Raw genomic sequence first — 25861 nt, 5'->3', positions numbered from 1 at the left:
GCAGGAAAAGAACCATCTGGCTCCTAAATGCATTTGCTCAGTGGGAGACAGGAGAGACAAGGACAGGAGGAGAGAGAAGCTGGGGTACCTACTCACCCATTCCCCTTGCCTTCCCACCATCCGGCAGCCACTGTGTTCTCTCTACCTAAAGCCTCGGCTCTGGCTGGCCAACCCATTTCCATACCACCTTCCACCAGACTGTCTGGTACCACCATTTGCTCCCCTTGCCCCTTGAGGTCTCAGGAGACAATGGCATCCTTCTGCTTCCCGTCCCTAAGTGCCCCAGACTCTGTCCACCTTGCCCTTCTTTAGATCCTCTGAGAATGCCTCTGGCTCCTGGGAGACCCTGGCTGATCCAGGAGGCAATGGTTTTATCCAGACAAGAGCTGATGAGGACTGACACAAAACAGAGGCAATAGGAGTCCAGAAGAATATTGAGATTCAAGACCTCTGAAGGGAAGAATCACTGCAACTCAGATTTAGATCAATTAGATGTGGTAAAGTAGATTAGTTATCTATTGCTGTGTAACAACTTACTGCCAATGTAGTAGCTTTAAAACAACACACACTTATGGAATTCCCATCGTGACCCAGTGGTAACGAAACCGACTAGTATCCACAAGGATGCAGTTTCAATCCCTGGCCTCGATCAGTGGGTTAAGGATCTGGCATTGCTGTAAGCTGTAGTGTAGTTTGCAGCCTCGACTCAGATCTGGTGTTGCTGTGGCTGTGGTGTAGTCCAGCAGCTATTGCTCCAATTTGACCCCTAGCCTGGGAACTTCCATATGCCAAGGGTGTGACCCTAAAAAAAAGACAAAAAAAGGAGTTCCTGCTGTGGCACAGTGGAAACGAATTTGACTAGAAACCATGAGGCTGCGGGTTTGATCCCTGGCCTTACTCAATGGGTTAAGGATCCAACACTGCCATGAGCTGTGGTGTAGGTCACAGACGCGGCTCAGATCTGATGTTGCTGTGGCGTAGACTGGCCGCTGTAGCTCTGACTTGATACCTAGCCCAGGAACCTCCATATGCCACGGGTGTGGCCCTAAAAAGCAAAAACAAAAAACAAAACAAAACAAAAAACCCAACACATACTTATTATCTTGCATTTTCTGTGGGTCAGGAAACTCAGCATGGCTTGCCTTGTCTTTTCTGCCTCAAGGCAACTTATTAATTGCAGTCAGCTTGTCAGCCAGGACTGGAACCTCATCTGAAGGCTCAGCTGGAGAAGGATCCACTCCAAGCTCACATGGTTATTGGCAGATCCAATTGGGCTAAGGGCCTTAGTTCCTTGCTTGTTATTGGTTAGAGGCTGCTCTCAGCTCCGGGCCCTGTGGGCCTCCCCTGTATAATAGCTTGTTTTATCAAAGTCTATGACAAAGCCTTCTAGCAAAACAGAAGTCACTGTCTTTTTTTTTTTTTTTTTTTTTTGTCTTTTTTCCATTTCTTGGGCCGTTCTCACGGCATATGGATGTTTCCAGACTAGGGGTCTAATCAGAGCTGTAGCCACTGCCTACACCAGAGCCACAGCAACGCGGGATCCGAGCCACTTCTGCAACCTGCACCACAGTGCACGGCAACGCCGGATCCTTAACCCACTGAGCAAGGCCAGGGATCGAACCTGCAACCTCATGGTTCCTACTCAGGTTCGTTAACCACTGCGCCACAATGGGCACTCCCAGAAGTCACTGTCTTATGTACACTATTTGCAGCAGGGATATCCCATAAATGTTGCCATATTCTATTAGGAGCTAATCACAGATCCTGCCCACACACAAGGGAGGGGATTACACCAGAGTCTGAAATCAGGAGGCGACGCTCGTTGCAGGCCATTTTACAATCTGCCAGTCACAGAAGGAATGGGATGAGTCTTGCAGGGATTTTATTATAAATGTTGCCATTTATCATGAGAGGGAATTGAATAAAATGATCAGGTTTGGAGCTCCCACTGTGGCACAACAGGATCAGCGGCATCTTGAGAGCACTAGGGCAGAGGTTTGATCCCCAGTGGGTTAAGGGCCTGGCGTTGTCACAGCCACAGCCCAAGTGGAAACTTTGGCTCCAATCTGGTTCCCTGGCCCAGGTTCTCGGCCGTGGCCAAAAAGAAAAAAGAAAAAGAAGAGGATCAGGTTTGAGAGGCAAAGGCAGTAGTGAATTTTAGGGTCAGTTGGAATCAGAACCAGACTTTATCTTCAGAGGATAGAATTTACTTCAGTCCAACTGTGCAAAGAGAGAAAGGTTTAGGTTTGGGGGACAAAGGACAAAGTCAGGCCTTGAGGTCTCTGAGGGAAGTTTTGCTTGTCCTGTTCCTTTTTTAGCAAAATCAAATGATGGAACACCTATCGTGGCACAGGGGAAACGAATCCAACTAGGAACCATGAGGTTGTGGGTTCGATCCCTGGCCTCGCTCAGTGGGTTAAGGATCTGGTGTTGCCATGACCTGTGGTGCAGGTTGCAGACGTGGCTGGGATCTGGCATTGCTGGGGCTGTGGTGTAGGCTGGCAGGTATAGCTCTGATTAGATCCCTATCCTGGGAACCTCCATACGCTGCAGGTGTGGCCCTAAAAGGACAAAAAAAAAAAAGAAAAAAGAAAAAAGAAAGAAAGAAAGAAAGAAAAATCAAGTGATGAAATAGATTTGGGACTAAATTCTCTGTAGCAAGGAGGTGGTGGTGGGGAGGGAAGCCTGCCTGTATTTTCTTTTTCTTTTTCTTTTTTTTTTTTTTTTTTTGTCGTCGTTTTAGGGCTGCACCCACTGCATATGGAGGTTTCCAGGCTAGGGGTCTAATTGGAGCTCCAGCTGCTGGGGTATGCTAGAGCCACCAACACCTGATCCAAGCCACGTCTGAGACTTACACCACAGCTCATGGCAACACCGGATCCTTAACCCACTGAGCGAGGCCAGGGATTGAATCCACAACCTCATGGTTCCTAGTCAGATTCGTTTCTGCTGCACCATGACGGGAACTCCCCTGCTTGTATTTTCAAGAGCAGAAACTGCATTTTTTATTTTTTAAAAATGAGTTTTATTTTTTTTCCATTATAGTTGGTTTACAGTTTTCTGTCAATTTCTACTGTACAGAAAGTGACTCAGTCACACACACACACATATATATATATACATTCTTTTTCTCACATTATCCTCCATCATAAGTGACTAGATACAGTTCCCAGTGCTATACAGCAGGATTGCATGGCTTATCCATTCCAAATGCAATAGTTTGCATCTATAAACCCCCCATTCCCAGTCCATCCCACTCCCTCCCTCTCCCCCGTGACAACAACAAATCTATTGAAGTTCAGAAGAGAAACTGACTTTTTTTAAAGGATACGTTTCCATGTTTACTGAAAGGGAGCAAGAACCAGACCAATTGTCATGAGTTCTGAATTTATTTCCTGAAGAAAAGACCGAGGCTTCCTCTGAGAGAAAAATGACACTTAGGTGGCCCTCTGAAGAGCCGGTGAGTGAGTGCTTTGGATTCAGAGAGAAGGTAGCTAAGAGGCTGAGCGGAGTGCGGGGCGATGCTAAAAACACAGGGATCAGGAACCTGGAAGCCACTGTCCCATGGTCTGCTGCTCTGCTTCTTAGCTCTGTGACATGCAGGCTGTCCCTCAGCCGCCCCAAGCCTCAGTCTCCAGGCCTCTTCTCCTGTGAGAGCATCTGTCCTGCTCACCCACCTGAGCTGTCCTGAGAAGCACCAAGACTGGTCCTATGGAAATACAGAAGGTACCTACTATGTGCAGGGAAGACCCTGCAGTAACCACAGAGCGAAATAAGTCCCATCCTTGGTGAGTTTGCAGACCTGTTATATGTGTGACTACCCCAAACTTGACCCTGGAGGTGGCTTTTGCGGGAGGCCAGCTCTAGAGTCCAAACCCCGGGCCACAGAGGTGCTGGCCTCCCCAGCCTGGGTGGTAGAGTCACCGCCTGCACAAGGGCTGGGTTGCAGGATGATGGCCAAGCTGAGACAGGCCAGGGCCTGTGTGAACTTGCTTCATTAACTAGAGAATGGCCAATGTGAGACATAACCCACAGAACACCCGTCCGCCGTGCTAATGCCATTCCCCAGCCTAATGTACAAAGCACAAGGCAGCAGCAGGTGGTTCACTGAACTGCCCACTAGAGTTCTCTTTACTATTACGACAGAGTCCAAAGTTTTCTGTCATGACCACACAGGTTATCAGTATTTATCCATTCATTTAACAAACATGTCCTGATTTTATTTATTTTTTTTTAATTTTTTTTTAGGTCCACACCCATGGCATATGGAAGCTGCCAGGCTAGGGGTCAAATCAGAGCTACAGCTGCCAGCCTATACCACAGCCACAGCAATGCCAGATCTGAGCCGCATCTGGGACCTGCACTACAGCTCACAGGCTATGCTGGATCCTTAACCCACTGAGTGAGGCCAGGGTTCAAACCCGCATCCTCATGAATACTAGTCAGGTTCGTTTCCACTGCGCCACAGTGGGGACTCCCTGATTTAATTCTTTAAATCAATCCATTACCGCCTACCTTCCAAGTGTCCCTGAATAATGTCCCATAATCTTTTTGCATTTCAGTTTCTTCATCTGTAAACTGGAAAGAATAGCAAGAACTAGATAATAATCCACCTCAAGTGAGAGGTCCAAAAGAGAAAAGAGAGGCACAGCAGGTTAAGGGTCCAGCGTTGTCACTGCTGTGATGCAAGTTGATGTTGTGGCTCGGTTCAATCCCTGGCCCAGGAACTTCCACATGCCAGAGTCGAGGCCAAAAAAAAAGAGTGAGAATGGTCCTTTTGACTCTATAATGCTAATACAAATGTGAGCCAATTTTACTATCTGCTGTGTCTATTTCAGCTCAGTCTGGGATCCTAGGGGCAAATCTATTACTGTGCAGCTGCAGTTGACACTGACAGAGAACTTAATAACCATTGTTAAGTGTGATTCTCTTGGAGATCCCTGGTGGTTCAGTGGGTTAAGGACCCAACATTGTCACTGCTTTGTCTCAGGTTCAATCCCTGGCCAGGGAACTTCCACACGCTGCGGGCATGGCCCCAAAAAAGATTTGTTTAAACAAATCAAAATAAATAAGCAATTACTACATACCAAAAACTGTGCTTTCCACCTGCCGAGGGTGGGAGGTAGATATTACCCTCTATTCCCGCTCCCCCAGTCCCTCCTGGATGAGGAAACATGCCGAGAAAAACTGTATTTGTCTAATATCAGCAGATGTCTGAGCCAGAATTGGAACCTCAGCGTCAAAGCTGCTTCTAACAAATGAAGAATCAGTAAAGAACAAAAGTAGATTCCCGCCTCCTGACAATCATGACCCTTAAAATGATGATGAGCCCTTCTCTTAAAGATCAAGAGCAGTATGGAGTTCCCATCTTGGCTCAGTGTTACCGAATCTGACTAGGAACCATGAGGTTGCTGGTTCGATCCCTGGCCTCGCTCTGTGGGTTAAGGATCCGGCGTTGCCATGAGCTGTGGTGCAGGTCACAGACGCGGCTCAGATCCCGTGTTGCTGTGGCTCTGGTGTAGGCTGGTGGCTACAGCTCTGATTAGACCCCTAGCCTGGGAACCTCCATATGCCACAGAGCAGTCCTAGAAAAGGCAAAAAGACAAAAAAAAAAAAAAAAGGATCAAGGGCAGTATGATTTTGAGCAGGTAAAAGGACACTGTATTTTCTTCCTGGAAAACGTCAACGAAAGCTGCCTCCGTATCTCTGCGTTCCTCTGCTTCAGGATGGGGAGCAGAATTAGGGTGTGGTGCTCCCAGGGGGGTGGGATGGGGGGTGTTACCTGTTCCAGACATCGTTCTATCAGACTGGGCATCTCCTCCTAATTTCTGAGATGGTCCATTCCCGATCAGGCAGAGGCTGGTTCTCCAGTGGAGAGGGTTGACGGAGAAGAGCCAAAATCCTGAACCAGACTCATTCACCGAGACAAGGACCAGGAGGCGACACCAGCCACAGGTGTTGGAGTTCAAGATCAAGCCCTTGCTCTTCCAAGGTGCTGTTCAAGAGGGAAGAGCAGGACAACGAACCTGTCCATAGCTGTAGTAAACGCCTTTAGGCAGGTAAGGCGTTGAGGGGATGGGTGGCATTATCTTACATGGGGAGGTGCGAAAGAAGGTTGAGGAGGAGGGCATTTGAGATGTTTCATGTGGGTGCAATGGGGAGCAAGTCACACACGGTGGGGGAGGCGTGGTTGAGGAATCCCAGGGCTAAGGGCACCTGGGGTACCATTTGAGAATAATCAGGAAGGCCAACATAGCACAAGGGTTGAAAGATGTGTTTCTGGATCTCTGCTCCTGTCTGTTGCCCTCATGGTTCCTGAGGTCCCATGGGAAGTGAGTTGGCTGCACCCTCAAGCCCAGTCTAGAATTCAGTCTCCATTCCCTGACCTGGAGAGACAAGGTCCCTGGACTGGTCATCAAGACACCACTACCAGGAGTTCCTGTTGTGGCTCAGCAGGTTAAGAATCCAACTAGTATCCATGAAGATGTGGGTTTGATCCCTGGCCTCACTCAGTGGGTTAAGGATCCGACGTTGCTGTGAGCTGTGATATAGATCACAGACATGGCTCAGATCCTGCGTATTGCTGTGGCTGTGTCGGCCCTAAAAAACCAATAAAAGACACCAATTCCAGATCTGAGTGCGGGGTGTGGACTGGGTCTCAGGGAGCAGGAGGCAGCAAGGTGGTAGAACTGCAATATGAGGCAGACAAACACCCGGTGTCTGGATATGGAATCTCGAGGAAGCGGGTGGAAGGTGCTCCCATCCCCACCTCCCCCGGCCCCATGCAAACTGCCAGTGGCTCCTGTGTCTTTGTCGCTTCCCTCCCTTTTGTTTAATCTGTTCTAGGCACACCTGCCACCAGGCCAGGCATACATCTGCCTCCAGGTCTTTGAAATTGCTGTTCTGTCCTTCTAGAATTCCCTTCCCCACACCCTCTATGTTCATTTCTTCACCGACTTCAAGGCTTGCCCAAGTGTCACCCTCTCCTCGAGGCTCACCCTGACCACATCTTCCAAATTGCAAACCCAAGGTCTGGGGAAATGCTCCCTGGCCAAGGAAGAAGATCATAGAGAGTCCAGCCAAGGACTGGGCCAGCCAAGGGCAGAAACCAAATGTCACAGCATTTGAGGTTTCAGTTATCTGGACCCCCAGGACTCCCTTCTTGGTGCCTTGAGAGATCTGAGGGACCAAACTTAAAACTCTGGCACTCAAAGGAGTTCCCATCGTGGCTCAGCAATAACGAACCCGACTAGTATCCATGAGGACACAGATTCGATCCCTGGCCTCGCTCAGTGAGTTAAGGATCTGGTGTTGCCGTGAGCGGCAGTGTAGTTCGCAGACACATCTCGAATCTGTCATTGCTGTGGCTGTGGTGTAGGCCAGTGTCTACAGCTGTGATTCATCCCCTAGCCTGGGAACTTCCATATGCCACAGGAGTGGCCCTAAAGAAAAAAAATTTTTTTTGGAAGGGAATACAGGCAATATATATATGTACAGGGTTAAAATTTAAAACATACAAAAGGGTAATCGCGACAATCTCTCCTTCCCCTCTTGCCATTCAACTTCCCCCTCCCTCCCCTGAAAGTCACACATGTCATCCGTGTCTGGTGTTATTTTTCCAGAGCTATTTTATAGATACCCCACCAAGTATGTTCGGATTCCCCATCTTTGAGCCAAATGGTAGCCTACTATACATATGAGCTTTGATTTTTTTTTTTCGCTTAAGTGTCTTAAGGATCTTCTCATTTTAGCTTCTTCACTCCTATTTACAGCTGCTTAGTAATCCCTTTGAGTGTATTATCCTGTTTTATTTAAGCAGTCCCCCCCGCTTCTTATTGAAGTAGAGCTGATTTACAATGTTGTGTAAGTTTCAGGTGTACAGCAAAATGATTCAGTTGATAGATAGACAGAGGTATAGAGAGACAGAGAATCCTTTTTCAGATTCTTTTCCCTTATATGTTATTACAAAATATTGAGTATAGCTCCCTGTGCTATACAGTAGGTCCTTGTTGGTTATCTGTTTCATACATAGTAGGGTGTATCTGTTAATCCCAAGCTCCTAATTTACCCCTTCCTGTACCCTCTTTGGTAACCATAAGTTTGTTTTCCATGTCTTGCGAGTCTACTTCTGTTTTGTAAAATAAGTTCCATTTGTATCACTTTTTTTTTTTTAGATTCCACATTAAGTGACATCATTTGACATTCGCCTCTCTCTGTCTGGCTTACTTCACTTAGTATGATCATCAGTAGGTCCTAAGCAGTCCCTTTTGATGAGTGTGAGGCTCTTTCCAATGCTTTGTTGGTAAAAACAGTACTGCAGAGAATACCCGTGTGCATAGGCCACTTCACCATGAGTAAATTCCCAGCAGGTGGATTGCAGTACTAAGAATATGAGCATTCTTGGTTTTGACCGACAGCACCAAATGGTCTTCCCTGGGAAAAAAAATCCTCTGTGGGAGCGTGCCTGCCATTTCATTTTAGCCCTCGCAGGTGGGGAAACTGAGACTAACATCTGACTACTTCAGCACAAAATCCACCACCTCGGTGCTCAGGGCCTGGCACATAGTTGGAGCTCAATAAATATTCGTCAGGTGAGTGAACGGGAGGATGAGTAGAACGGAGGAGGGAGAGATGGAAATACAAACAAACCAGTGATGAAATTCAAGGCAGAGCCAGCTCAGCCTCCTTCCAAAAGCTCTCTCTCAAAACTCCAGTCTACACTTCCTCCTCTTCTTGTGCTGCCAAGACCACAGAGTTTAAGATTCCTTTGTTCTCCGCTTCATATGTGTTCCTTTTGTGTCCTCGAATGAGGGTAAATTCCTAACGGGCCGAGAACACAGAAAATGGCCATAAAAAACATGGCAGAGGGAATGCCAGCTCCACATTTACCAGCCTAGGACTCTGGGCAAGTTACTAAATCGACCTGGTACTTATATGTCAATTGGAGATGATCACACTTGTCCTGACCGACCTACCCCATAGGGGTTATTGAGAGAATTGAGCAGACTAATGCTAGCAATGAACCAAGAACATGCCTAGCCAATAGCAAGCCTTCAGTAATGAACTTCTAGCATGCCTGGCCAATCACAATTGCACTTCTATTGTACCTCCTCCGTTGCCTAGAAGAATAGTGGGCACACAAGAGGCACTCCACTCATATTTCAGCACTGATTTTTATCTGCGACCTACACCACAGCTCATGGCAACGGCAGATCCTTAACCCACTGAATGAGGCCAGGGAAGGAACTCATATCCTCATGGATACTAGTCAGGTTCTTAACATGATGAGCCACAACGGGAACTCCAGATCACCCTCATTCTTCAGAGGAGGGAATGACCATATACTTGTCTTCAATTTTAGTTCCAAGTTACCGTTCTTCCGGCATGCATATTGCTTTGCTTCCTGCTGAATATCCCAGACTTTAACTGCCTAGCTCAGGTCAAGGTAAGCTTTGAGCAAGTACACATTAACTTATTCTATGAATATTTAATTTTATGTGCAATGAACCCAGATTACCGCAGTGAACAGGACAGCAAAATCCTTGCCCTCACAAAGGCTTTGTTTTAGCTCACGGAGCTAAGTAAAAGAGGCAGTCCCCCTGGGAAATGCACAGCTTATTGTGACTCTGTTTTGGAAGGTACAGAGGCAAAATTATCCACGTTGTCTGTCGACACCTCCCAAACATACCTGACTGTTTGCTCTACTCTCCAGTTCATTTATTTTAGCCACAAAGCTTTACCTAAATGCTCTGAATTTCCCCTTTCTTGAATATCCCTTTAATGAGATGCCCTCTCCGGCTCACCTCCTTGCTCTTGCTTCTCAAATAGAGTTGCTAATGATGTGTGCATGTGCCAGACTTGCACAAATGTTGAGCTGCAAACTGCTCTGTGTCTGTTAATTTCATCCTCCGCTCGGGCGGGGATCCTTGAGTTAGAGCAGATGCTGCTTCCCCGGGGCTTTCGCGCCCATCGATCAGCTTTGTTGATGAGGGAGGAAAGGAAAGTTTCCTCCATGGCTGCCGTTTGAATATAATTTATTGTGTTCTGAAAGAAAAGTGAAAAGAAGAGAAGGTACTCATTGGCGATAGCACAAATGAATGAGCATGGATGACGCTCAGATGTCAGTGTCAGGGGAACACGCTTGAAAGCCAAGAAATGATTGCAACAGTGACGTGAAATTCTCCACAGCTGTGCCCAAAGGGCTCCTCCCAAATGGCTCCCCTGGGGAGTCCAGATTGATCCCTATAATAAAGAAAATAATAAAATAATCACATAGCGTTTAAGAGCAAGGACACTGTAAACAGCCAGAGTGGATTTGAACCCCAGCTCCACCCTTGGGCAAATTACTTAACATTTTTCCCTGTGTAAATGGGAATCATAGTAACACCTTATTCATAGGGTTGTTAACAGAATGCAATGAGTTAACCATGCAGAATGGTGCCTGGCACAAAACTCCAGATTGGTGTCTGCTTTGCTTTTTGTTACTAATGGGGAATTTTTCTCTCTGCCAGGTCCCGACCTAAGCCTACCTGTCTACAATTCCACTCTGCTCTAGCACCACCACCCTCTCACACCAGGAAAACCTTCATTCTTTTTCTTTTTCTTTCTTTTTTTTTTTTTGGCTGCACCTGCAGCATATATAAGTTCCCAGGTTAGGGGTCAAATCAGAGCTGCAGCTGCAGGCCCACACCTCAGTCACAGCAATGCGGGATCTGAGCCACATCTGCGACCTACACCACAGCTCATGGCAATGCCGGATCCTTAACCCACTGAGCAAGGCCAGGGGTGGAACTCATATCCTCATGGATACTAGTTGGGTTCTTGACCTACTGAGCCACAACAGGAACTCCAGGTCTTCCTCCTTCTTTAAAGGAGGGAATAACCATGTACTTGGCTTCCAGATCCACTTGAATTTTGGACTTTGCTTTTTCCCCTATTTCAGTTTTATATGAATATCTTCTTTTTGTTCATTCATTTGCATTTCCGCTTATGTCTGGAAAGTAATTTATAAAACTGGAAATACATGCTCCAAAACTATTCATAGGATTATAAGGGCCTACTTTCCTTCCTTTGATTTTTTTCTGCATTTTGCAATGTAAAAAAAGTCATTGTGGGGAGTTCTCTGATGGCCTAGCGGGTTGAGGTTCCTGCATTCTCACTGCTGTGGCTCTGGTTGATGTTGTGTGGCATAGGTTCGATCCCTGGCCCATGAATTCCCACATACTGCCTTTGCGGCAAAAAAGGAAAAAGAGAGAGCGAGAACCAGAAGTAAACGTTGCAACTCTCATTAAATCAAAAAAAAAAAAAAAAAAAAGAGTTCCTTTTGTGGCTCAGCGTTTAATGCACCAGACTAGTATCCATGAGGACGCAGGTTTGATCCCTGGCCTTGCTTGGTGGGTTAAGGATCCAGTGTTGCTGTGAGCTGTGGTGTAGGTCGCAGACGAGGCTCGGATCCTGCGTTGCTGTGGCTCTGGCATAGGCTGGCGAGTCCATCTCCGATTCGGCCCCTGGCCTGGGAACCTCCATGCGCCATGGGTGCAATCCTAAAAAGACAGAAAAAATAAATAGATAATTGTGGACTGCCACCCTGGCTGCCACCCATGCAGAGGTTTTGTACCGAGTCCCATTCTTAGCACTCAGATGCCCCAAGCCAAGGCTGAAGAAGTTGCCCTGGGTGCCCATGGCATTGGTGGCGACAGTATGCACGTTGGTGGGGATGTCTTCCTTCCTCATCTCCCCAGAGGGAAAATGTATGATGTTACTGTTGACCTGCCATATGTTGGCTCTGTGACTGATGAGCGCAGGGAGCAGAAGCCCACAGCCTCTTTGGCCTCTGGAGTGAGTGGACAGTCTTACTGTCCAACATCCTGTCTACAATCCTAGGTTTGGGTTTCGTACCCCTGGACTGATCCAAGGCACAAAACTCTGCAAAACCCCATAGACGTCTTTTATTCGTTGGACTCCTCTGTGTTCTATTGAGTTTTGGACAAGGCTGGAGTGTTTATGACAATGACTCTGCCAGCCTATCTGATGGATGAGAGTGCCCTCTGAGAAGAAATCAGTGGATACTGACTTATGCTGTTAGTGACGTTTTAAAGGTGTACCAATCTCTGATGGGAAATGTGGAAAAGAATGAACAAAGAGCAGCAGAAAAGAAGCATCTAGTGAAAACCTGGGAAGACTATTAAAAACTCAGGCTAGGGGTTCCCATTGCAGCGCAGCAGTAACAAACCAGACTAGTGTCCATGAGGACATGGGTTTGATCCCTGGCCTCCCTCAGTGGGTTAAGGATCCTGTGTTGCTATGGCTGTGGTGTAGGCTGGCAGCAGCAGCTCCCATTTGACCCCTAGCCTAGGAATTTCCATATGCCACAGGGTGCGGCTCTAAAAATAGAAAAAAAGAAAAGTTTGGGCTAGACTGTCTTCCTAGTATCAAGGAGACAAGCTTACAACAGTATTTTTTTCTGCTGACCTATACTGACATGCCAGTGATGTTATGTGGCATTTTCTTCTTAAGTTTTTCATTTCTTAAAATAAGCTCCATTTCTACACCTCTAATAGTGAATAATTATTTTTTACAACCTCCTTAACATTTTGGGGGGAGATGGCATTTCTGTCTTTCAGAAATTCCTGTAAAGTCAGGAAGGGAAGTCCCATAAAGTGAGAGCCCTGGACAGCTGATCAGTGCTTTGCCTTTAAACAGAGCTTATTATGGTACCTTATTCAGGTATTTATAGAAGACAGTTTCTTCGACATCAAGATGTGTGAAAGAAGCAGAAATAATTTTTCTAATTAAAAATAATAATAGGAATTCCTGTTGTGGCTCAGCCAGTTAAGAACCCAATATATTGTCCATGAGGATACAGGTCCTCGCTCAATGGATTAAGGATCCGGCGTTGCCACACGCTGCAGCATAAGTCACAGATGTAGCACGTATCCCTCTTTGCTGTGGCTGTGGCATAGGACTGCAGCTGCCGCTCTGATTCAACCCCTAGCCTGGGAACTTCCATATGCTGCAGGTCTAGCCTTAAAAAAATTAAATTAAAATTAAAAAATAATTGTATGTGCTGTTTTTACAATAGATATGCAGTAAATATTAAAAAAAAAAAAAAAAAAAAAAGAGAGAGAGAGAGAGAGAGAGGAGTTCCTGTCGTGGCGCAGTGGAAATGAATCCGACTAGGAACCATGAGGTTGCAGGTTCGATCTCTGGCCTCGATCAGTTGGTTAAGGATCCAGTGTTGCTGTGAGCCAAGGCGTAGGTTGAAGATGCAGCTCGGATCTGGCATTGCTGTGGCTCTGGTGTAGGCCAGCAGCCACAGCTCCGATTGGACCCCTGGCCTGGGAATCTCCATATGCTGTGGGTGTGGCCCTAAAAAGACAAAAAAAAAAAAAGAGAGAGAGAGAGAGAGAAAGAATAGATTTAGCTCAGCCTGCCTCTTCCTCAAATAGGTTAAATCACCATCCTCATCAAAGCATATTAATAAGAAATCAGGAAGTTCCTGTTGTGGTGTAGTGGGATTGGTGGTGTCTCTGCAGCACTAAGACACAGGTTCGATCCCCAGCCTGGCACAGTAGGTTAAGGATCTGACATTGCTACAGCTGTGGTGTAGGTTGCAATTGCAGCTCCAGTCTGATCCCTGTCCTGGGAACACCATATGCTTCAGGGTGGCCAAAAATGAAAAAAATTAAAATTAAAATTAAAATAAATAAAAGAGAGAGAGAGAGAAAGAAAGAAATCAGGAACTCAGTGCCGAGCAGAGGACAAGACTGGTTGATGCCATTTTAGCTGTTTGCTGAAGGGTTATTTGTCGGTCTAGTAACTCGCTTGACCCAGGAGATACCTGAGCCCATCAACGATGTCATTCCATGAGAAGTGTGTCATACACACACCATACTGGGAAATACTGCATCTGGGGACTTCCCATCGTGGCTCAGCAGTAATAAATTTGACCAGTACTGATGAGGACTTGGGTTTGATCCCTGGCCTCACTCAGTGGGTTAAGGATCTGGTGTTGCTGTGAGCTATTGTGTACGTCACAGACACGGCTCAGATCTGGTGTTGCTGTGGCTGTGGTGTTGGCTGAGAGCTGCAGCTCTGATTTGACCCCTAGCCTGGGAACCTCCATATGCCACGGGTGCGGCCTTAAAAAGAGAAAAAAATTTAAAAAAGAGAGAGAGAGAGAGAAATACTGTGTCTGAATGAAGGTATGTCTATACGCTAAATCACTTAAAACTGGAATGAAAATAAATAACAACAGCAGCAGCACCTCCCCTACCAAAGGATGAATTGCTCAAATTTCAGCAATTTTGTTAGTTGCTTGTGAATTGGGCACATCTATTATCAGGGTCCTCGCCCGATTCTGAGGTTAATTAGATGGTACCTTGCAGCTATAGAGGCCATTTCTCTGTTAACAACACCATTCTGACATCCATTGATCTCTTCCAGTCTCCTGCTCACTTGAAAATCTGTTGAGAAGAGATTACAGGCTTGATAGATTCAATTAGAAAAGGAAAAAATGAAATAAAGGCAGTCTTACCTCCCATTCACCCCACTGAACAAAGCAGCATGAAAGCCCTAAGGTAGATGGTCTGAGCTCAAACATTCAATGGGGATTCAAAGTCCTCAGTCAATCTATCATTTCTACCAGTCCTTGGGCTTTCGTGGAAGATGGGTGACGGCCATGGAAGCAAAGCCTACCCTCCCACTCCAATTGTAACTTACCATGACAATAGAAACTCAAGGGGAAAATTAGAATTGTACAAAATGTCAAAATGTGATAGGATTTTATATCAGTTATGTATTACCAAAACAAAGCTGTACGGGGAGTTCCCACTGTGGCTTAGTGGGTTATGAACCCAACTAGTATCCATGAACATGTGGGTTTGATCCCTGGCCTCGCTCAGTGGATTAAAGATCAGACATTGCTGTGAGCTAGGGTGTAGGCCAGCAGCTACAGCTCTGATTCGACTCCTAGCCTGGGAACTTCCATATGCCACAGGTTCGCCCCCCCCCCCAAAAAAAATGCTGTACAATAAATCACCCTACAACTTAGTGGCTTAAAATAACTACTACATATGAGTGCTCAGCATCCTGGGCCAGCTCAGCTCATCTCGCCTAGGCTCGCCCACGCATCTGTGGTCATCTGGTGGTTGGCTGGGGGCTGGGCTTCTGTCAGACTGACTAGTTCCTAATATACATGCCTCTTATCCTCCAGCAGGCTAGCGCAGGCTACTGTGGATGTGCGCTCAGTCTCTGAGTCCTAAGTTCAGAACTGAAACTCCATCATTTCGCTGCATCCTCTTGGTCAAAGGCTAACAGGTGCCCAGCCTAGATTCCAGGGATGGGGAAACAGATTCTATTTCCTAATGGGAATCATTGTAAAGTCATGTTGCAAAGGGTGCAGATTCAAGGAGGGGTGATAAAGTGGGGCCACCTTTGCAATCTACATACCACAAACTTGAAACATGGTGGTACATGAAATAAGAGATGGCAACTGTGAACATTTCATTGTTGAGACTCTTTGAAGACTGTAAATCATAGGATTTTCAAAATAAGAGTTCAGATACTCAAAATTTTAATCAATGACCATTTCAAAAGACATCTACCACCACCACATCAGATCTTTCTCCTGTCGCCCATCCAGAGGGTTTCCCTCCCCACAAGGTCTCCTGACCTCGGGGTTTTTCTAACAATTTTGGTAAAAGGTAGAAACATGACTTGGGCAATTATTCTTTACCTGAAAAACACCCTCTTTTAAGTGCAACTCCAAAAATTCGTATTTGTAATTATATACATACTATGATTGCAGCCATGGAAAGCGGTGTGTGTGAAAGGACAAAGATGGACCGAACATATGGAAAAGGAAAAATAATTATATTCAGATGATGAGGTGGTTGTGTTTTTCTCATTTTTCAAAATGGTCTGTAATGCTGGGGTTACACCATCTAACAATAAAAAAGGAGGAGATGTAAATAAGTTGAAAGCAAAGATTAATGAGCCTTTATCTTCAATAGTATACATATTGTGCAACAGCAAAAACCCAGTATTGCCTTTTCATTTTCTAATCCTTGAGGCTGACAATGAAATATTCAAATGCCAGGAAATACAAAAGCAGATCAGAATTATACTTGAGGAAGAGTTATGTGACTCCACCATCATTACTTAATTCATACAAAGTGCCTTAAATAAGTGGTTTTATCTTCGTCTTGTGTGGTTGTTTTTTTTTTGTTGTTTTTTTTTTTTTTAGTAGCATTCTAAGAAAATGTCTAATGATGGCAAACCAGCGGGGCCCATGTGCTGAAGCATATCTAACAATGCAATCACGGTAATTTGAAAAAATAACAAAGGAATAATCACGGTTATATATTCTCTGGGTGGTTTTGAATACGAATGCAAAAATGTGGGCAAATGTCACAATTAGTGTATCTGGAGCCAAAAAGAAAAACCTGGCTCAGTAGGAAACACTTTAACTTAGACCATCAAATAATCAAGTTAACTTAATGCAACAGCAAAGGAAACGCGTTGTCATATTTTGTTTTCCAGAGTTTAGCATAAAGCTTTTCATCTTAATCAAAAGCTCAATAAAAGATTTCAGCGCTGTCTGAATCAGAAAAGTCGTGTTTGCTCTTAAGACTATTTTGTAGCTTATGAGCGGTGCCGTAATGATTCCATCCTATTCTTAGATCCCTCCCCTGCCTCATCCTTCCCTACCAAGACCAGAAATAATCACAATAAGAACATTTTTATATCCATGCCATGCGGATTCTTTTCAAATTATTTTCGCATACATTTTCTCATTTAATACTCTCCCAACCCACTGGATTAAATACCACAGACCTCGTCATCCCCATTTCACAAATAAAGACACCGAGACACAAAGAAATGTAAGTAACTCGTTCAAGGACATGCAACGGGTAGGTGGCGGGACTGGTTGGGATCACCTTTACGAGAAGCAGGAAAGGAGGGCACTGGGAGATGATTACACACTTGTTAGAAATCAAAACTACAAAGGCAAAAAGAAGATCATGTAAAATGCCTGTAATTCCACTTATCAGAGAGAAACACGTGTAGCACCTTGGAGGCACGACTCCCGGATATAACCATCTTTGCTTCATAGTTCACTGAACTTCAACTGCACATCACTGAGCAGGTTGAAGCAGTAAGAACGGAACTTCTGCATTCTCCCCCACCAAGTCCCAGACCCACATCTGTGCCCACAGGATCTGTCTTCCCTGGTGCAAAGGATGAACCGTCTGTTCCTAATGCCGCTGCCTCCATACTGAACCCCCTCCAACTTCCTTTCACCTGCTTGAAGATTCGCTCTAATGCACTCTGCAATTAGCCTCCTCTTCCTCTTCCTCTTCTTTTGTTTCTTCTTCTTCTTCCTCCTCCTCCTCTTCCTCTCCCTCCTCCCCCTCTTCCTCTCCCTCTCCTTCTCCTTCTTCTTCTTCTTTTGCTTCTTAGGGTCTCATTCTGGCATATGCATATTCCCAAGCTAAGGGTTGAATCGGAGCTGCAGCTGCCAGCATACACCACAGCCAGAGCAACACCAGATCTGAGCTAAGTCTCTGACCAACATCACAGCTCATCAGCAACGATTCATCCTTAACCCACTGAGTGAGGCCAGGGATCGAATCCACACCCTGATGAATACTAATCAGATTTGTTTCCACTGTGCCACAATAGGAACTCCTGCAATTCGTTCTTATCAATTGTTTCCCCCATGTCAGATCATGTCCATCAGTAAGCAAACATACTGCAAGCTCTCCCACCTGAAACAAAAAAACCAATGATGAACAAACCTGAGTTGCCCACACAGCCCTCTTCCACTCCAGCCCCATTTCTCTGCTCCCCTCTATAGCACACCATATTTAAAAAGTTAGTTAGATTCTGCCTCCCGCTGTCTCTTGAACATATTCCAGGCAGGCTTGCACCCTTACCACTCCACTTAACTGCTCTTGCTGAGGCTAAGGCCCTCCCCACATCCAATCGAATGATCAGTCCTCAGGGCTCCTCTGAAACCTGCAGTAGCTTTTGTCACCACCGATGATGCTGTCCTTGAAACGCATTCTTCCCTTGGCTTCAAGGATACCAGCTTCTCTGGGTTTTACTCTTACCTTAATGGTCACATCTCACCTTAAGAAAAACAAGTTCTCCCTGACCTAACAATGGCTCATTTCCCAGCCTTTTCACTGTTTTGTTTTCCCCTTTACATATAAATCTTTTGCATTCCCCCGTCATTACAGATTTTCCCAAAAAGTGATTTTTAATGGCTGCATAATATTCCATTGTACAAAAACACTACGGTTTCACATCTTTCCCTGAGTTTTCTTTCTTTCTTTTTCTTTCTTCTTCATTTCTTTCTTCCTTCCTTCACTTCCTTCACTCCTTTCTTTCCTCCCTTCCTTCTTTCTTTCCTCCTTTTCTTTTTCCTTTCTCTTCCTCTCTCTCTCCCTCTTTCTCTCTCTCTCTCTCCCTCTTTCTCTCTCTCTCTCCCTCTTTCTCTCTCTCTCTCCCTTCCTCCATCCTCCCTCCCACTCTTCTTTCCCGCCTTCCTTTTTTTCTTTTTTTTTGCTGATAACATCACAATAAATATCCTCATGCATAAGTCTGGTCATCTCCATTTCCTTTAAGAGTTGAAAAGTCAACAATAAGATTATTTTCAGGCTCTTGCTACATTTTGAAAAATTGACGTTTAGAACTATCATACCAATTTATTCTGCCACTGGCATCCCTAGAGTCTTATAGCTTCAAGTTGACAAAATTGGGTCCATATCGCATCCATATGCCTGAGTGGAGGAAGTAAGTGTGGCCCCCCTGTCGGGCCACCATTTGCTCAGTGCTCAGTGTACCTGAGACCCCCACGATAAAAGCTTGTTGACATCTCCTGATTGGACCTTCCGTGTCTGGTAGAGTAGAAAGTGTGCAGGCTCAGAACCACTGTGAATGGGGGAAGGAATCCTAACACTTTCACTTGTGAGCTGAGCCACCTTGGTCCAGGTGCTTCATCTGTCTTTCACGGGAGGTGGCCACTCCCCACCTTGCAGGGCCGAGGTAAGGTCTGCATGAAATGATGGTGTGAAGCGCCCGGCCAGAAGCTTGTCCTTGATCAAGACCGGTCCCCATCCCCATCCCCACCCCACCAGATCCTTCTCTTCAGTATCCACCCCCAACAGTGCCTTCATCTCGCTTCTCACAAACTGTACCGACTTGTTCTCTAACTGTTTAGGATTCTGAGTTTAAAGAAATGGCTTAGACCTCTTTGATTTGATGTCCAAAGTCTGATTAAAGATGAGTTTAAAGACTCAGGGAGAGAAGTTCCTTCTGAGACATTTCCAGACCCCCCTCCAGGCTGGAGTTTACTGCATCAGCCCTCAGAGAATAACCAGGCTCTTTGGGCTAACGGCCTCACAAATAAACTCTTCCTCCAGTTTAAAAGGAGCCTCCTTTGGAAGTTCCTGTTGTGGCTCAGCAGTAACAAGCCCAGCTAGTATTCATGAGGGCTCGGGTTTGATCCCTGGCCTTGCTCAGTGGGTTAAGGATCCAGTGTTGCCATGAGCTGTGGTGTAGGTCGCAGACTTGGCTCGGATCCTGCGTTGCTGTGGCTGTGGTGTCAGCCGATTCGACCCCTAGACTGGGGACTTCCATATGCCATGGGTGCAGCCAGAAAAAGAAAAAAAAAGTAAAAAAATAAAAATAAAAAAATAACTTCTTTTGGTGAAATGCCTGCTTGATGCTTTGAAGACACATTGAACATCTACAAACAACAGTGGAACCAATGCTGGGACATTTTTAGCCATTTACATAACTGCCACCTGTGTTCCATTTCTCTCCATTTGCAATTGCTTAACGTACGCATTCAAAATGAACTTGTGACCAAATACCACTTGGGTTCATGAAGGGTTTTGGAGGGGTGGGGGTTGGAGGGAGGCAGATTTTTATTCAACACTCATTAGATTGTTCACTTGTGAGGGTTTATTTAGCACTTGCTATGTGCCAAGTGCCGAGATCAGCACTGCAGATCAGTGGTGAATAAGACAAGCAGGGTCTTGTCCCCAAGGACCTTGTAGTCCACACCTGAGATGAACAATAGACAATAAACAGCACACAAGAATGCCACAGAAATCATTGCATGCAATAAAATCATTATAAGAACCACGGGGCGGGGGGGGGGGGGTTTGGCTTGACTATTTCCAAGGCGCCTCACCTAGGGAGGTGGGTGAAGTTGAAACTAGACCCTAAACAATGACCAGTAAGAAAAAGAGTAAATTATGGGAGAGGTACTTTCCTAAAATTGTCAGAACCGGGAGTTCCCATTGTGGTGCAGCAGAAACGAATCTGACTAGTAACCCACATTCCTGCGGGCGGTGACACCCACCTCCCCGGTCTCTCATCTCCACCATTTCTCTTCTCAGAGATTCCTAAAGGCAGGACGTTAGCTCCCCTGTAAGATTTTAATCTGTGACTAGAAGGCTGGGAGTCCCTGTCATGGCGCAGTGGTTAATGAATCTGACTGGGAACCACGAGGTTGCGGGTTCCATCCCAGGCCTCGCTCAGTGGTTCAGGGATCCGGCCTTGCCGTGAGTTGGGGTGTAGATCACAGATGTGGATCAGATCCTGCATTGCTGCGGCTATGGCATAGGGCAGCAGCAATAGCTCCTATTCACTCCTTAGCCTGGGAACTTCCCTATGCTGCAGGTGAGGCCCTAAAAAGCAAAATACATACATACATACATACAGTTAAAGGGTCAGGACCCTGTATCTCTCCCACATGAATTTCGGGGACCTGCCATTCCTCCATCAAGCAGCAGAGCCCAGACTTCTCCCTTAGTTCCTGGGCAGGTCTGTATGACTCTTGTAACCAATAGAGTGCGTCAGAAAAGACACTGTGACCTTGGGGGTGGGCCATCAAAGACAGTGCAGCTCCCAATCAGCTTTCCCTCTTGGGAGCTGCCCTGGGAACCCAGCCACCTGGAGAGACCCCCCCCCACCTCCGCCCCGAGGAGAACAACTGAGCACCACCTACCCCCTCACCCCCTAACCCTCCCCAACACGCACACACACACCGTCCTGAGCCCTGGCTGGGGTGACAGCAGCAGGTGGCAAGTCAGGCAAGGGAAATGCAAATGCAGAGAAGTGTGTGGGTTCAGCCCGTGGGAAGAGCCTGGCACCCCTCTTAACAGTTCTTGTTTTCTCTGAGCACAGTTAAAGCTACGTTATCAGCCCAGAGTGAGGGAGCTTGGGGGATGGGGAGGCCTGGCATCTGTGGAGTGAGAGAGAATAAGTGGATTAGAAAGACAATAAGAACTGTAAACCAGTTATAATGGAAAAAATAAAAATCATTATAAAATTAAAAAAAAAAAGATTACTGGGCTGCATAGAGATTATTGAATATTATTGAAATGAACATATATAGAATGATATCAGGGAGTTCCAAGCGGGGCTCAGCAGTAACGAACCCTGACTAGTATCCATGAGGATATGGATTTGATCCCTGGCCTTGCTCAGTGGGTTAAGGATCCAGCATTGCCATGAGCTGTGGTGTAGGTCGCAGAACCGTCTCATATCCCGCGTTGCTGTGGCTGTGGTGTAGGCTGGCAGCTACAGCTCCAATTCAACCTTTAGCTGGGAATTTCCATATGCCTTGGGTGAGGCCCTAAAAAGCAAAAAAAAAAAAATATATATATATATATATATAATAAAATGATATCAATCTAGGAGATTTTCTTCTGGATCTCTCCATAGTTTGGGAGCAGGCACAGAGAAGGTAACAGAAGGAAGAGGCCATATTTACAAGAGAATAGCTGTAAAGCTGAATCGAGGGAACACAGGGGGATCTGATGGAGCAGGAGAGGGGTCCAGGGGCCCAGCTGGAGTCAAAGAACAGCTTCCACGCAGAAGGCCTTCAAAAGTCAGCAGAAGAATAGGGACAAGTGGGGTTTTCACGGGAGAATTTCAGGAGGGGGTTAGAACGGCTGCATTATTCATTGGCCCACGTTTGCAGCCTCATTCCTTCTTTATCCATAAATTTCTGGTGATTCTAAAGGTTTTATGGTAGAAAACACGGTTTAGTAGGAATTCTCATCGTGGCACAGTGGAAATGAATGTGACTAGGAACCACGAGATTGCAGGTTCGATCCCTGGCCTCACTCAGTGGGTTAAAGATCCCTCATTGCCATGAGCTGTGGTGTAGGTCACAGACATGACTCTGATATCACATTGCTGTGGCTGCAGTGTAGGCTGGCAGCTACAGCTCCAGTTCCACCCCTAGCCTGGGAACTTCCATATGCTGCAGGTGTGGCCGTAAAAAGACAAAAGATTAAAAAATAAATAAATAAATGAAATGGATATATTGATGGATATTCAGATCAATAAATCTTCAGATTTATTGAATATTGATACATATTCAGATATGTTGATGTATATTCGGATATATATCTGAAATACATATATAGTTATTTATCTGGTATCTATAAAATGAATGCAGGTATTTATATTTATCTATAGATACATTTGTAGATAGGGACATATAAATTGATATCTGTGTATTAGAGGTATACCTATTAGATGCAGATATCTATCAATAGACATCAATTGATGCATCTGATAGATACATAAAGTTTTCAGCCCACAGCGCTTTCTCCACAAATACTAGCCCATCACACACACACACATGCACACACTCCTAATCACCCGCCTTTTTTCACACTTAAGAAGGTAAGAACCAGCTGATTTAAATTATAATCCCCCGCCTGAAGAATTGGTACTTTCAAACCCTGGGAAGGTTTCTCAGGCGGCTGGGAGACAGAAGCAGTAGTGTGAGGCTTTCCCAGGCACTTGCTTTGCATCAAGCAGATGCCCACAAACCTTTCATTCATCGAGGGCCTGAGCCCAGGCTGGGGCAGCAGAGCAGCCTGGAGATAACCAGGTCTTTCATGCACTTGGACACTGAATAGAATTTCTGGGTTCCCCACCCCCGGCCCGTGGCAAGTCTATTCTTTGCAGCAATAATACATTTTTTATTTTTTATTATCATTTTTTTTAATAATACATTTTTAAATGTGGGTATCGATTTAGAAAATATATCCTCAGGTTTCATCAGTGGGTACCAAAATTAGCCTCATTGTCTCTATTGTTTAGAAATGAGGAGTTCCGGAGTTCCCGTCGTGGCGCAGTGGTTAACAAATCCAACTAGGAACCATGAGGTTGCAGGTTCAATCCCTGCCCTTGCTCAGTGGGTTAAGGATCTGGCGTTGCCGTGAGCTGTGGTGTAGGTTGCAGACACAGCTTGGATCCCTCGTTGCTGTGGCTCTGGCGTAGGCCAGTGGCTATAGCTCCCATTCGACCCCTAGCCTGGGAACCTCCATTTGCCACGGGAGCGGCCCAAAGAAATAGCAAAAAGACAAAAAAAAAAAAAAAGAAAAGAAAAGAAAAGAGGAGTTCTTGTTGTAGCTCAGGGGGTTGAGAATCTGACTAGTATCCATGAGGATGCAGGTTCGATCCCTGGCATCGCTCAGTGGGTTAAGAATCTGGCGTTGCCATGAGCCATGCATGGTGTAGGTTGCAGAATCGGCTCAGATCCCAAGTTGCTGTGGCTGTGGTGTAGGAGGGCAGCCGTAACTCTGATTTGACCCCTGGCCTAGGAAATTCCATATGCTGTGAGTGCGGCCCTAAAAAGCAAAAAGAAAAAAAAAAAGAAAGAAAAGATAATACTGATGAGGCATCTGCACATGGCAGTTAGGATGCCTAATTTCGTCAGACAGATACCCCCATTTCAAATATTTTATCTCGGATCAAAGTTGAGGTTACCTTACTGGAGCAGAAGGGGTGGGGATAGGGAGGAAGGCCGAACAGGTAGGTGGGATCACTATATGGTGACAAATGGAAACTAAACTTTTGGCAGTGAGCTCGATGTAGGGTATATAGAAGTAGAAATAGAATGCAGTACACATGAAATTCACATAATCTTATAAAGCAATGTTATCGCAATGAAAAGAAATCTAAACACACACACACACACACACAAATGCTCTCCCCTCAGACTCCCTATTTCAAATATTCTGCGAGGCTACGCATCAGGCTGTGGTTGGGTTTGGGTCTTTGAAAACAGGGTCATCAGTTAAAGACAGAGGAGAAAGTAGGACATCCTTTTCCTCTCCAACTTAAGAGAAAATTATTTATGACAAAAACAACATCCTCGCAAGCAACATGCCCAGAAATGCTACTGAAAGAAAACCTTACCCCTGAACCAAACATACCAAGAAATCAAAATGTTTTCTTTTTCAGAGGTGCCCTTCGCCACCCCTAATTTGTGACCGATTTGTGATCAAGCATTAAAAAAACAAAAACAAAACCCAGGCAATGCCAAGGCTGTGTGAGCATGCAGACCTACACTCTCCCACCCTCTCCACCGGCTCTTCCGCCACATACACAGAAACAAACCATGAGATGCCGCCTCTTCCTCCCCAGCCCACCTGCAGGTGGTCCAATAACCACCGGCCCCCCAAACTCTCAATCAATCAGTGTTTAAAAACATCACCTACCGTGTGGGCTCAGCGCTCTTCTGGACACAAAGGGGGAGGGGGTGGGTGGGGAGGGATGCAGGAAAGAAAAAGAGGGCCTGGTCCTAACTCTCCAGGGGCATTGCCATGGCAACGGAAGGGGGTGGCAGAGGGGGCAGAAAAGGGCACGGTTTCAACGAGAGGCCAGGGCCCAACTGGGTTCTTGCCCCGTTTCGTGGGTACAGGACGCAGCTGCCTTCTTTGTCCTTTGTGAATCAAGCCACCGATTGTCGTTTCTAGGGCAATTTCCCAAAAGTGTGTCATGAGAAAGAGGCAAGATGTGAATGTGCAGAGCAGAAGAGAAAAAAAAAAATTCCAGAGCCAGAGTTGTTGGGACATGAGGGTTCACGAAAAACAAACAGGTTTTCTTTCCGCGGGAGATCTTTGCTCTCCTGAGAGGCAGCGGGAATCTCTGCAAGGGCACAGAGGCTGGCTGCCTTTCCCAAGCTTGCAGGGACCCTGAGGACAACATCTTGGGGAAGCCGCACCTAAGAAATTCACTCTGGGGAAGGCAGGGCAAGGCTAGTCATCCTCATGCCTACCGGAGATGAGCTACCAGATTCTCCAGGGATTTCTAGGTCAGAAGAAGCCATTCCCTCACCTGCCTTCCCGTGCTTGGAAAATAGCAGATCCCACTAAGATCCATGAGGACTGGGGTTCGATCCCTGGCCTCGCTCAGTGGGTTAAGGATCCGGCATTGCCACGAGCTGTGATGTAGTTTGCAGATTCGGCTCAGATCCTGCGTTGCTATGGCAGTGGTGTAGGACGCCAGCTGTGGCTCCGATTCGACCCCTAGCCTGGGAACTTCCATATGCCAAGGGTGCGGCCCTAAAAAGACAAAAAAAAAAAAAAAAAAAAAGGAAACAAACAAACAAACAGTTGGGGGTGATGATATAGCACTTTTAGAAAAGGTCTAGGGAGTTCCCGTCATGGCGCAGTGGTTAACCAACCCGACTAGGAGCCATGAGGTTGCAGTTTCCATCCCTGGCCTCGCTTTGTGGGTTAAGGATCCAGTGTTGCCGTGAGCTATTGTGTAGGTCGCAGATGCGGCTCGGATCCTGCGTTGCTGTGGCTGTGGTGTAGGCTGGCAGCTGTAGCTCCGATTTGACCCCTAGCCTGGGAACCTCCATATGCTGCAGGTGCGGCCCTAAAAAAGACCAAAAAAAGAAAAAAGAAAAAAAGAAAAGGTCCAGGGATCCCTACTTTAAGTACTGGAAGGGAAATAAGATGTTAGTCTGGAGTACACCTGTGCAGAGAGGCCCAGAGAAGACTGAGAAGGAAAAGGACCCAATAAGAGATGC

The 25861-nt window shown here is 46.0% G+C and overlaps 1 long non-coding RNA gene across 1 annotated transcript; it reads right to left on the bottom strand.

Moving 5' to 3' along the window:
- On the bottom strand, positions 10025 to 24760 carry LOC106504645. Its single transcript, XR_001298282.2, has 3 exons — positions 24543 to 24760; positions 14381 to 14465; positions 10025 to 10242 (listed from the first exon to the last, which is right to left on the bottom strand). It is a non-coding gene; the product is annotated as an uncharacterized LOC106504645 (long non-coding RNA).

This window comes from Sus scrofa, chromosome 8 (assembly GCF_000003025.6).
Source record: "Sus scrofa isolate TJ Tabasco breed Duroc chromosome 8, Sscrofa11.1, whole genome shotgun sequence".
NCBI lineage: Eukaryota > Metazoa > Chordata > Mammalia > Artiodactyla > Suidae > Sus > Sus scrofa.
Note: the sequence above shows the minus strand (reverse complement) of the source record. Positions and strands in the feature narration are given on the sequence as shown.